At 36.8% G+C, this 13328-nt stretch overlaps 2 long non-coding RNA genes across 3 annotated transcripts; both read right to left on the bottom strand.

Annotated features, from left to right (window-relative positions):
* Window positions 1-855: 855 nt before the first annotated feature.
* On the bottom strand, window positions 856-4307 carry LOC145804602 (uncharacterized). 2 transcript variants are annotated; one of them, XR_014346692.1, is made up of 3 exons: window positions 1933-4307; window positions 1710-1799; window positions 856-1627 (listed from the first exon to the last, which is right to left on the bottom strand). It is a non-coding gene; the product is annotated as an uncharacterized LOC145804602 (long non-coding RNA). The 2 variants fall into 2 exon arrangements; XR_014346691.1 differs by having other exon boundaries at window positions 856-1799.
* A 188-nt stretch (window positions 4308-4495) lies between these two features.
* Window positions 4496-8097, bottom strand: LOC114303603 (uncharacterized). Its single transcript, XR_014346693.1, has 3 exons — window positions 7975-8097; window positions 4683-4848; window positions 4496-4587 (listed from the first exon to the last, which is right to left on the bottom strand). It is a non-coding gene; the product is annotated as an uncharacterized LOC114303603 (long non-coding RNA).
* Between the last annotated feature and the right edge of the window lie 5231 nt (window positions 8098-13328).

The following is a 13328-nucleotide window of genomic DNA, read 5'->3' on the forward strand; positions in this document are numbered from 1 at the left end:
ACAAATTTATTTTGTAGTTTTAACTTTACCTATTGAAAATTTTCTCGTTTTCATATACTTAATATATTTTAATACTAAATATCAAACTAATTGTCTTTTTCTTCTTCTTTATTAAAGGTCCAGAGGAATAGTGTTGCTCAAGTTGTAATTGGGATAAATTGCTAAAAAGTAGAAGTTATTTTGAAGTATTTTGTTGCAACACCTAAATTGAATTTGCAAACTATGGTTGAGACTTGTGGTACTCTGGATCAAAGGGGATTACTGACTGATTTTCTTTTTGATTGCCATGATTATTTTGTGGAATGAGATTGTACTGGTTTTCTAATCAGCAGCGCTAATGCTACATGATCACTTCTCATAATGCGAATCTCACTCCCATCTCCTCTCAGATCTCACAGGTGTTGTGCGAAATTGCAGCTTCTTTGATTTCCTTCCTCAATCAAGGCTTTGAATCAAGGAACTCTCAACCAACAACAAAATTGTGATCCAACTGCCACAGCCACCACCCTTCCACCTCCTACGACTACCTAGCTCTCCCCCATCCGCACAACGATGTTGGGTTAATATTGAGATATTTCTGACACAAATTCGAAATGTCATGACACACTAATACAACCTGACACGACACAACACATATCCAATTGTGTTCTTATCAAGTTTGTTCTCTCCTTAATTGGAGAAGGAATATAAAAAAAAAAAAACAATACAATATTCCTCAGTTTGGCAGACAGAAATTAAGATAGAAAGATAAACTGACTTTTTTGTTAGTGTTATCTATCCCATGATTTTAATTTAGAATTTTGGTTTTTATTTTAGTAAATTATATTTAATTTGATGTATTACCATACATGCGTATAACTTGTAACACAACTTCTAGTAATAATAAATACACCAATATAGTTAGGTTCTGAGTAACCTCTACAACCAAACCATTCAACAAATGGACCAAAATATCTGAAATTTTCAGTAAGATCAATCTTAGCTTCTCAACACCACTAAAGGTTTTTTAATAGGCTCACTTTTAACCTAAATCGTTTGTGTGATAATATAGATATATGCATGTGTTTATGTAAAGAAGATACTCGCTCATCGCGTAGTGTATAAAGTGGTAGCGGTGTAGAAGTAGGCTGCAACAGTAGGGTCCTATGTTCTATACACCCTAAATGCACAGTGGCCACTCAGACATATCCAGAACCTACAACATTAAAGTATATAATTTGTTAGGCATATGAATAGATTTTTTTAAAAAAATTAAAATTAAAATATAGTAAGTAAAAAAAACAAAATTTGTACTGCACCTAGAAGGCATCTGAACTCCCTTCTTCACTTGAAATTAATTCGTCATTTGCTCGATATGTGTAATGAGTTCAGCCCTGAGCTCCCTTTTGAGCTTCTCACACATTTGTTGTGTGTTTTGGACAATCATTGAGGCTTGCTCCTGCGTTAAATTCTCCCAAACTTGTTGAGTGATCTCGGCCATCATTAAGGCTTGAGATGCAAGTGATGGGCCCACACCATGTCTGTACACCGCACGCTCAGGCGCATCCCCCCCATATGTCTGAAAATACCCAAGTTGTGTCACTTGGAGGGACTCGGGCTCATCAAAGAGTTGCCAATTATACCCGTCCTACATTTTAAAAACACAAGTACACAACGACGCAAAAAAAATACGATGGTGGAAAAATTAAAAAAGAAGAAAAACACAATACTTGATGTTGTATTTGCGAGAAATGTGTCTGCCCCATCGTAAGAGGTGGGCCACGAAGCTCCCAATTGCAGGAGTTTTGAGACGATATCTTCTGTAACATTAGTTCCACGTTTATAATATTAGCTAAACATTTAAAGTGATATTTAAATTTTTAGAAATTAATTTTCACTAATAAACCACTACTGCTGAATTATTGCTACAATAACCCGCCGAGTTACAATTACCATATGTGAGGCGAATGTGGTGCCGTTACGCACTATCTGTCCAAGTTGGCCATTCAAGGAGGCATCTTGATCCCCTACCAGTTGGAATGTGCTGTCAATTGGATGTCTATAACAACCCTCATACTGTTTACCGATTAATGACTGATTGATTACCGATAAACATTGATTACCGTTAAACTGAACTGATTATGACTGATAATTGGACTGGTTAAAGTACTGAACTGACTGACTGAAAACTGGAACTGAATTGACTGAGTGTGTATGTTAATTTGTATTCTATCTGTTTGATTGATTATTTGATCTGTTCGTGTTTTATGTTTAAACTGCTACTTGAAGGCCTTATCGACGGCCGAACCAGAAATCGATTAGTGTTATGATCATCGAAATTTATGTGATTTTATAGCATATTTATCTGAAAACTGATTAGGTAGGATTAAATTAGATTAATGGTACCAAATTACATGAATTGGACTTATTTACACTTAGACCACTTAGTGGCCACTACTTCACACATATTAAACCTTTGCATACTTGAATCAAAACATTTCATTAGTTCCTTCTCCTTGTTCAACCGACCATAGAGAGAGAGGAAGGGAGAGAGTTGAATTGTTCTAGTGAATTGGCTTGAATTGCTTGGAATTGAAGTGTAAATTGTCAAATTGGACTCCTAAACCTTGAATACAAGACTAAGGTAGGACATTCATCTTCTTGTTGTTGTCATAGAATTAATTCTTGCATGATTCATGCTTCAATTGTAGAGTTAAGTCTTGTTTTAGTTCATACATGTAGGATTAGAACATAATTCATGCATGCATGTTTGAATTGATGAGTTTTGAGTTGAATTCATGGTAAAATGGTACATGCATGTTCATAATTTTGTAATGGTCCATGTTTTCAACTTGTTTTTGGATCAATTGGCTCCTTAGAGCATCAAATCGAAACTTCAAAATGATTTGAATTCTTGCATGTTTGCTTGTTTTCCATGTTCATGAAAATGGTTTGAAATTGGGTTTCAATTAAACACTCTTGGGCTTTGATTTCTCAAAATTGAGCTTTGAACTATGATATTCTATATGTTTACAAGTGTTTTCTGGAAATTCAGCCCAAGAGGATCGGTTTTGATGCTTTTGAAATTGGTTTTTGGCTTGGAGGTGCAATCTGGAATTTCCAGATTTTGCACTTCCACTCGAGCGGGGGAAGTGCCGCTCGAGCGTGGAATCCGAGCATCCAGTATCTCTGCACTGTTTTACAGTCCGCTCGAGCGTAGGATCGGGCGCTCGAGCGGAATCATGTGTCTCAAGCTCGAGCGGGCGTCGAGCGTCCGTCGAGCGGAGATTCCAACCATCCAGCACTTTTGACTGTTTTTACAGAACGCTCGAGCGGGTAATTCTATGCTCGAGCGGGTACCTTTATCTGCATATCCGCTCGAGCGGAGCGACCTACGCTCGAGCGTGACCCCTGTTTTCTGAAAAATCTGAAAATGCTTTTAAAAGTACATCTTTGCATCCTCATCCCATTCTAGGCATTCTTAGACCTAGTTTAAGACATCTTTGAGGGCATAGATGTAGAACACACCGAGGCAAATTAGGGATTAAGTTATTATCTTTCCCAGTTGTGTAGCTTAGTGTGTGTTCAATCTGTTAACTGTATAGGGTTGGCGACTGGGAAGGCATGCTCTAGCATACTGTAGTCCAAACTCTGTGAGTAACGACTGTGTAAAGATATGTTCGAAATGATTATCTTCTGAACAACTGAACTGTACTATTTTCTGAACTGATTACTGTTAACTGAATGAGTGTATGTCCTATATTCTGAACTGTATTGTGTCATCCTTAGCACCTACTGTTTACTGTTACTGTTACTGTTACAGAGATCTCTGTCGGTTCCCTTGTTGGAACCACTACTGTTACTGACTGATGGCCATCATTTACTGCTCGGTCTTTCAAGACCTATTGTTTACTGTACTGTTATGCTAATGGGTGTACCACATATGACTGTACTGACTGAACAACTGAAATACTGTTTAAATGAACTGTTTTCATACTGTAAGGACATTCATTCCTAACCTCTTTACGCATTATGTTATTCATTGGGCTTTAGCTCACTGTTTATATATATATGTAGGTGCTCAGCCACCCGATCGGAGCTAGGAGCGCGGGTTAGACTCCAGTTTTGTCAAGCCAGCCTATGTGCCTCACTGCGAGGTTCCGAGTTGCCATGCTATGGCTTTGGGGTGTTTTGTTTTTTGCCCGTCTGTCTCCATACTGTTTGGATTACTGTATAGACTGTCAGCTGCTAACTGTACTGTTATCAAGGGATTAGGTCCCTGTACTGTGTGACTGTAAATTTTGTATAGACTGTACTGTTTGTATATGTGAATGCATGAAAAATCTTTTTGGCATACGGACTGTCACAGCTCAATGGACATTATTTATTTACTGTATTGGCTTCCGCCAGGCCCTGAACTCTATTTTACTGTACTACTGTTAAGCAGGCCTTCGGTAATCTCGGATTACTGGCCAGTTACGGTGCTAAACCCATAGGGCCGGGTTTGGGTCGTGACAATGTCCATCCTAGCACCAGTATTCCACTCCTTGATGCCCCTAACATAGCCTTGACTACACCTAGTCAAGGTAGAGTTAAAAGTCGCTAGGCCTGAGAGAAACAATGATAATGAACAAGTTGAAGATAAACAAAGTATGGCATGATTAACATAGCAATTAATGTAAAATCATTAAAGATGTACATACCTGAGGTGGGATGTGATGATGATGGTAGTGATGTGGTTGCAAGTGATGATGAAGGTGCCAATGATGGTGGCTGTGATTGAGGCTTCTAGGATGATGGCTGTGAGGTAGAGGTGTGAGTGTAATCTGAATGAGCAAGATGATTGCAGCTTCCCTTTGACATAGTAATCTGTAAGAAATAGAATTGATAAATTCAAGGTACAGACATAATTAGTTAGCTGAGAGTAATAGCTCATCAATAGAATTTTTTTTTTATAATTAATAGCTCATCAATTGAATTGATAATACATGATATGGACATAAACAGAAAACATGTTACATCTCATTAATTCAAGTAATAATTCAATCCCATCACACTAAAACAAGATATACTTGCGATCATGACTGTATTACATTTCAATAATGACAGTCAAGTATGTATTGCAGTACACTGTCCCTATGTGAGGATTTTTGTCTCTCTCACTAGCATAATTCACAGTATTTGCCTTTAAAGTCATACATCACAATATTGTGTGGCTCAACGATCATCCTGGCCTTTACACAAAAACAAAACTCATTGATTATATAGTTTTAAAACTTCTTTGCCAAGTTTTGAGGACCATCTAACAATCTATTGATTTCTTCAGAAAATATGATATTATTTGTTGTTTACAAAGACTCATTCAAAACAAACATGTAAATTCAGAATAAAATTATATGTTGGTTGGCATAGATTTAAAGACAAACATGTTCCTTGATCTAGGTGTAGAAAGTTTTGAACTGTTCGTGTCAAATCTGATGATCGTCGACACGAGACAGTTTGCTCTTAACTACTTCAAGGTGTTTGTTTTGTAGCTTGAAAGATATGTATAGGGTAAATAACAATCGACTTCCTTGAGGTTAAGCCAAAAAATGATATGCCTCTTGAAGTTTGATTTGACACTAAACCCCATGGTGTCAATACCTAAATGAAAAATGAATAACTTAAAACAAAAAAATTTCAAATTACAAAAATAATTATTTTATTTCCCTCCATTCTCCTCTTTTCTTTTTCTTCTCTCTCATCCCACCACTATTACCCATAACCACCACCTAAAATCACCACTACCACCCACCTCCACCACCATATATTTATAGAAAGAGAGAAAGGTGAACACAGTGAGGTTTATATTGTTGTGATATATACTCACAACCACTTTTTTTGTTCATCGCAGCCATGTTGCTAATAACAGTTGCATCATTAGTGAATGGTGGGTTCTCAGAAATCAAAGGAAAGAACTTCTAGTACCCCTTGCCTCCTCCTCTCCCATTGGCGCAGCGCCTTCCCTCTCCTACCTCATCATCGCAATCCCTCACATCCCTCATCCCCAACCCCATCCTCACTCCCCAACCAAATCGAAACCAAATCTGTAAACTTTGGCAAAAGGGGAGACTGAGGAAGAAAGACGGAAAGAGTTGAGAGAACATAAAAGGAAAAATAAAGAAGGAAAAAGCGAAATTTACTTAAGTGGTATTAATTTCACAGTAAAATTTTAATAATACAATATAAATAAAATAAAATATCTATTTTTGGGGCATCACAACTACATGCTGTTAGTTTGGACGAAAAACATCACTTTTCACTTTGTTATCAACTTCAGGGGGTTAAATGTCACAAATCAAATTTCAACAAGGCACTACATTTTTTGGCCTAACCCCAAAGGGTTAAAGTATAATTTACCCAAATATGTAAATATCATATACATTTGAATATAAAAATTATCAAGATTGGGCTCGTGAGATAGGTTACTATATGTTCACACCAATGAGTTTGTACCCCTGCATTATTTTTTTATTTTTTTATTGGCATCAGGGTGTCCGGATCAAAACCCGACTAATCCCCAAGGGTGCACAGGCCCTCGGCAAGGAGTTTCCCACAAGTGCACCACGGTTAATTCAAGAGTTTTCCCAATCCGATGGCCTCAAAAAATTGTTAGTACCTAATAGGGTTTTAATCCTTGAACCTTGGAAGGAGCACACCCCCAAGACCCAAGGCCTTGCCACCAAATCAACCCGTTGGGGTTATACCCACACATTATTTATCTAGATAAAAAAATTATGCTCTTCCCATCAGCACAATCCACATTATCAACACCATCATAGTTTCTCAATGGTCAATTAGATTTAGTTTTCCACATCATGGAGTTATTGTGCATAAAAATTTATATAATCTTCCATCAAGTAACCTTTACCCATCTAATAACTTGGCCCAAAATAAAACCCATGGGCAACCCTTAGAACCCATGTCCAATAATTATTGAAATTACCATAATACCCTTAGTACTAAAACCTATTATAATGACATAAATTTGTCCAGCAGTGCAATAAATTAAAATAAATATATATAAAGACTCAAAATATTCCAAAACTTCAATCCTTGATGACTTAAACATACTTTATGTGGAATTCCGGATTTCTTCTTTCCGTGTTCGCCATCACTAAAACCCTTACACCTCACTAAGAGATTAAGGGTTCAAGTCTTGTCAAAGAAATACTCATCATCCCTACACTATGGCCCTCAATGTACCAAAGAATGGGTAATTACTCTTTCAACCTCCAACTATCACCAAAATTTAACTTTGGTATACTAACTTCTAATTACAACAATTAAGTTGTCAAACTTGACCTCGTGTTTCAATGTGGTCCACCCATCACTCACTGTCAAAATTTTGTATGGAAAACACTGCACATTTTTTGGAAGATAGAAATTATAGTGTAAATTACATTTTTCACCTTTCAACTTTGACTCAAATTCCACTTTGGTCATTTATGTTTCAAATTTTTAATGAAGAGTGATGAGATAATCACATTGAAACAAGAGTTGCAGTTTGAGGACTTAATTATTACAATTAGAATGTGAGGAACCAAGGAAAAATTCATATGAAAGTTGTAAAAAGAATTGTATAAACTTGCACACATATCATGAACACGATTATAAAATGTGCTTTTGCACATATGTGAATGCCACCCTAACTGCCAACTCCCTCTCCCACTCTCCCTCTCAGTCTCCCTCACCCCTCCACCCCAAACCTCTCTAATGCCTTCCTCCCTCTGCCAAACCCACATCCACCACCCTCATCACTTTTCCCCACCCCTCTACCACTATCCTCCCCCACCCTTTCCCCTTCATCCTCTCCCCGCCCTTTTACCACCACCCTTTTCCCCCTCCCACATCCATACATGCCACCATCAACGCCCTCTGCCACCATCATAAACCATCAACAACAAGAATTCAACATAATATCCAGATCTAAAATTACACACACAAATGACTTACTGGTGAAGTTGGGCATGGGCACACAATAGTGGTGACAACTTTGGAGCTGTTCAAAGGTGGTGGTTGTCGATACTGATTAGTTACTGATGCAAGTGGTTGCCAACATTGGTGGTTGCCATTGGAGAGCTACAAAAGTGAGATAATGAATGAGTGAGACAGTTGAGAGAGAGAAGAAATATTTGGGGGAAAAAATCTAGGGAAAGTCAGGGGAAACAAATAGAGAGCCAAACATCGTCGTATTACAGTCGAGTTTTTTTGCAACGACAACAATGCTGCCATAAAAAATAGTATTTGTGATGGCAATCTCTAATTGTTGCATATATGATATAGACACTTACTTTTTTCAATGATGGAACATGTTGTGGCAAAAAATTGTAGGCACTTTTGCATTAGCATGGTAATTCCATAGCAAACACTCACTTTTTACGACAGCATTGTCACTACAAATATTTTGGTCGCTAATAATATTTTACACAATGACAAAAAGGTCAACATTTTGCAACGATATTTGCACCATCACAAATATTTCCAATGCAAATACCCATTTTCTAGTAGTGTTAATCCTTCTAACCTCATCATCCATCAAGTATTTCCCATTGTTCCTTGCAGTTATGGTTTCATTTCCACAAAAAAATCTTGCTGTTGGTATGAACTCTTCAGAAGTTGTAGGAGCATCAATCAGCACACCACAAGGAAAATTATGCTGTTCTTGCATTTCTACCACCTCTTGAATCTTCTCCTCGACATGCTTTCCCAACAGTGCGCGTGAGACAAACATCCATTGTCCAAGTCCATCTATTTCTTCCTCAAGTCTTTGCATGGATTCTATTATCTCTTGTGCATTTTTACACCAATGTTGAGCCACTTTCCTTGGTCTTTTGGCTGGATGGTGCTCTGCGCCTCTCAGTTCTGTTTCTACATCATCCACTTTAGTGCTCAAATCCTTTCTCTTTCTTTTGAGATTTTTCATGTTTGGATTAAGGTTTATGTAATGTCCCAACCATTTACTAAATAATGAATATATGAATTCCATGGTGTGGTCAGTTCTTGCAAATATAGAAGTTGCGAGGTATTGTAGTTAAAAGGGAAAAAATCCTGAAGAAAACCACAATATCAATTTTGACGGTTGTTAGAAAGAAATTTGAAATTTGATTATAAATTTATAAGGGGAAAAAATCAAGAGAGAAATAATGCTAATATAAGCAAATTGACTTCATATTTACCTCAAAATAATAAAAAATAAGTCCTCTTTTTTTTTTGACAGGTTAGAAAATTAGTCTTGAATCACTGACAAAATGGTAATTGTGCTACAAATATATATCAGTAACAATGAACAAGCATTTATCTTCTTGAATTTTTTGCTATGTATAAAATATTTCATTTTGGCTGATGTTTTGAAACAGAAACAAGTGTAAGATCCATAAGAGAGTTTGGAACCATTCAACATCGAAACCCACAAAACATCTACAAAAGAAGAAGAAATAATTACAATTTATCTATGAAAATGAAATGTATCTCTAGGGTTTAAAATTCATCATGAAGTTGCCACATTCCGGCCAAATTTTATATATGAATATGGCACTCAAGCTGAAGTACATGTGGAAAAATGCTTCAGCCACTTTTAAGAAATATAATAAACCAGCTACAAAATTTGGCATATGTAGGAGTAGTTATGCTGTTAACAGTTCTGCTGAAGCTTGAAGAGAAAATCCGAGGATTTGATAACATTTGTTAATCCAAAGTCAATAACGAACTACAGGAAGTGGATGGGCAGTGGTCTGGTCACCAAGTTTCTAAATTTAGAAAATGGTTCTTAATTTGCAATCCTTGTCATATTTAGACCAATTTGTTAGAATTGCCAAATTACAATTACAGTTTGAAAGCCTAGGTTTTCTATGCACACGGTATTTTTTGTTAGTTGCTACATTTTTACGAAGTTAAATGGAATGCTTTTCAGACATTTCCATCAAGAGTCTGGAATTTCGATTCTAAAATAACTCATGAAAAATCATAGGATCCACTGTGTTTGTAAAGTGGGACTACTATATACACCCTCCTATCATAACAAAAGTTAGGAATTTTTTCATGTTAGTTACGAATTATCATGGTGTAATTACCAAGGAGCATACCATAAGAAAAATCTTAGTTATAAACTATTGTGGTAATGTATGAACATTAAAAGTTACGAATTTTGTTGTGAGCAAAGCTATTAACGTTTTTATAACAAATCATTGTGGGGTCACAATTACACTTGAAATCAAAGTTTTTTTTTTCTCCTGGCCAAAATAGCAATCCTGTTGTTCATGCGTAAAGTTGAAGGAGACCCAGTCACCATTGATATGTAAGGCCCACGTGAAAATATGGTGCCTAACGATGCATATATGCATGCATTACATCATAGCAACCTCGGCTTCAGGCGGTGGGTGTGTGGTTGTTTTGGTAATATATATACTTTTTCCATCCATCCTAATATACTACCAGAAGGGTGGTGCATTTTTTTTATTCCGTGATATATATCCTTCAACTTTTGAAAAAAATAAATTTGTAAACTACCCGCTAATGCAATGACAAAATAACAACATAAACTATTTTTAGAAATCTTTTCATAAATAGTATTCATCTACTTGTACTCATAAATAAAACTTTCTATTTAAGTATTTACCTGATATCCGTGTTTGCTTATGTCAGCCGCTTGACCCAAGCCCCCTTCTGCATTAGCACACGCAATGCCATCTGCTTGAACAAGTAAATATATTGATTGGAGTTTGTGTATTATTTGACCTATTTTAACTTGCGTAGCTTTAATATGTAGTTCACTTGTTGAATTTTTCCTTTACGAATTTGACATAACTTTGAAATCTAAAAACAACCCAAATATCCATAGACATGCATATGGGTCAAGTCAGTTTAATTTCAATTATGTCTAGAATAAAACTAACCAAAAATAATTCTCACATTTGGAACTGAAAACTAGACCAAGAACCAAATTAGTTTTTAAATTTTTCTTTTTCTTTTAGATTTTTGAAGCCTAAGTTGAGAGATACTGAGAATCTCTACATCTTGTTCAAATTTACACTCTTCTAAAAAATTATAAATTTAGCATAGAAAATCTCAGTAATCTTTCTAAGAATTTTCTTGCAGAGAAAAGGAAAATAAATAAATAAAGGTTTTATACCCCTATTTTGTGGTCTAGAAAACAAAGAAAATAATTTGTGAAACAAACCTTGAAGCTTTGTCCAAAGACAATAGAGAACTCAAATGCTGAGAAGGATTCTGACATAGAAAAAACCTGCCACCAACTTTCGATCGACCTTTCCCTTCTACCAAAAAGAAAGGGAAAATAAAAAACAAAAAATAATGAGGTAAAAAAATAGACATTTTCGCTTACAAACTTTTGATATTAAGGAAAAACTGAAAAACTAATGTAGACTGATCATAAAGGATCAAGAACTCAAACTAGTGAAACTACGAAAAAATGAATTACGATGATCTTTTTCATCAGTTGTAGTCAAAGTAAACAAATTAAATATAAAAAAAATGTGAAAGGTAATAGGAGAATTAGGTGCAGGGAGGTGATAGAAGAGGGCTGTTTTGCTCCAAGGAGGCTTTTGTTTGGTTGATTCAAAAGTGACACCAACATCAGAACTGAGATCATGTTTTCACCTCACATAATTTTTATTTTTATTTTTAATTTCACCTCACATAATTCAACTTCCACAGAGTTTATGAATATCTTAGCACCCACATTCTTAAATGAAATACATATAAAAATTATTAGAAGCCATTGCAAGCAAATTGTTGCCAATAATTTGTTTGTCGTGCACTCACATAATGAGTGTCTCCCATCTAGTTGTACAAATGTGGTTATGTTTTTCATTTTATCAAATCATGAAACATCTGAAGTACTTACAGAGAGAAATAAATTTATTTTTTTTAATTTAGAATCTAACAATGCATTTTCAAAAATTTTCAATATTGGTATCATAAATTAAGGGGGAATTGCAAATTAGTGGAAAGTTGGTGTGTGAGGGAAAAATCCTTGCATTGTGAAGAAAGTAGGATGACACCTCCCAAGCTTGAAATCCTTGCAGGAACCCAAACACCATGAGTGCTGCTGCCCGGCCGGTGTTGTCAGCCGGAGAGCACTCTGACACTACCTTTGTTTGTTGAACCAACCTCTATATATATATAGGGTCAAGTAACCCATTGTAGACACCCCATTTTTGACCGTCCTCAAGACTTGGACGTCACCGCTTGAACACTCGGTGATCATCCATGTTTGTGTTCGTTTGGAGTTCCCGGAGGTCTCGGCTACGCGCCTTGCCTCAAGATCTCCGAACTCGACTGTTTAGTGTCTGGTTTTCCACCAAACACTTGTGTTTTGCCTTGGAAGGGCAGGGAATTCCTTGTGAGGCATCCCCACACACCACCGGCCATGGCCAGAGGCCACCGGCTGGTTTTTACTGCCACCGACAATGTATATTGCCGGTCGGCACTATTTGTTGCCGGTCAGCACTCAATTTTGCCAAGATGGCATCTTTGGCCGGCCGACTACTGTGCATCTGCTTTTGCAGATATTTTGTCACAGCTGTCTTGCAGTTGGCTCCCCTCCATACACGTGTATGGAGGGATCTCCCTCTTTAGAAGCTTGTCTTGTAAGCTTTACAAGACAATAAGCTCTATAAAGAGAGGGGCTCTCTCTTGTTGCAAGGGTTAGACACTTGAGATATTTTAGAGAGCTTAGACAGCCATTTTTAGGGTTTTGAGTTCTAGGGTTAGAAACCATACACTTTCTATCTCTATATCTCCCTCTTGTGTGTGTTAAATTGTGTTTGTGTCTTACTATTGCACACAAACACATAGTGTTTCACCTTCACTTAGCTACTGAGGTTCTAAGAGGTTGGTTTTGAAGTTTTGGAGCTGGATTCAAGCCAAGGAGGGCCATTGGAGCATCATTTGTGAAGGGGTCTTTAAGGGTAAGAAACTAGCCTCTTTATTCCCCATTTTTGCATTGTATTTTTACCTGTCTTACAATCGTTTTTGAGCTTGGTGTATAATACAAAAAAGTTCTATTTTTAGGCCCTCTAAATTGTTTGTTTAGAGTGTTTTGTGGTTTGGAGGTGTTTGACCCCTCCTAGGCCTTGAAAGGCCCCATTTTGTGCTATTTTGTGCAAGTTTCGAGATTTTGGTGTTTGGGCCTCTTCACCACTGAAATCTTGAGGGATTTCAGTGGCGGAGATGGTGCCTTGAAGTCTCCAAAAGGGGAGGGCCACCCCCTCTCCTTGTTGTCCTTGAAATGGACCGTTTTTGGCCTCTTGAGGGAGCATCATGTTAGAGTGTGTATTGATCATGTC

The sequence above is a fragment of the Camellia sinensis genome, chromosome 12 (genome assembly GCF_055761805.1).
Source record: "Camellia sinensis isolate YWXY chromosome 12, ASM5576180v1, whole genome shotgun sequence".
NCBI classification, from domain to species: domain Eukaryota; kingdom Viridiplantae; phylum Streptophyta; class Magnoliopsida; order Ericales; family Theaceae; genus Camellia; species Camellia sinensis.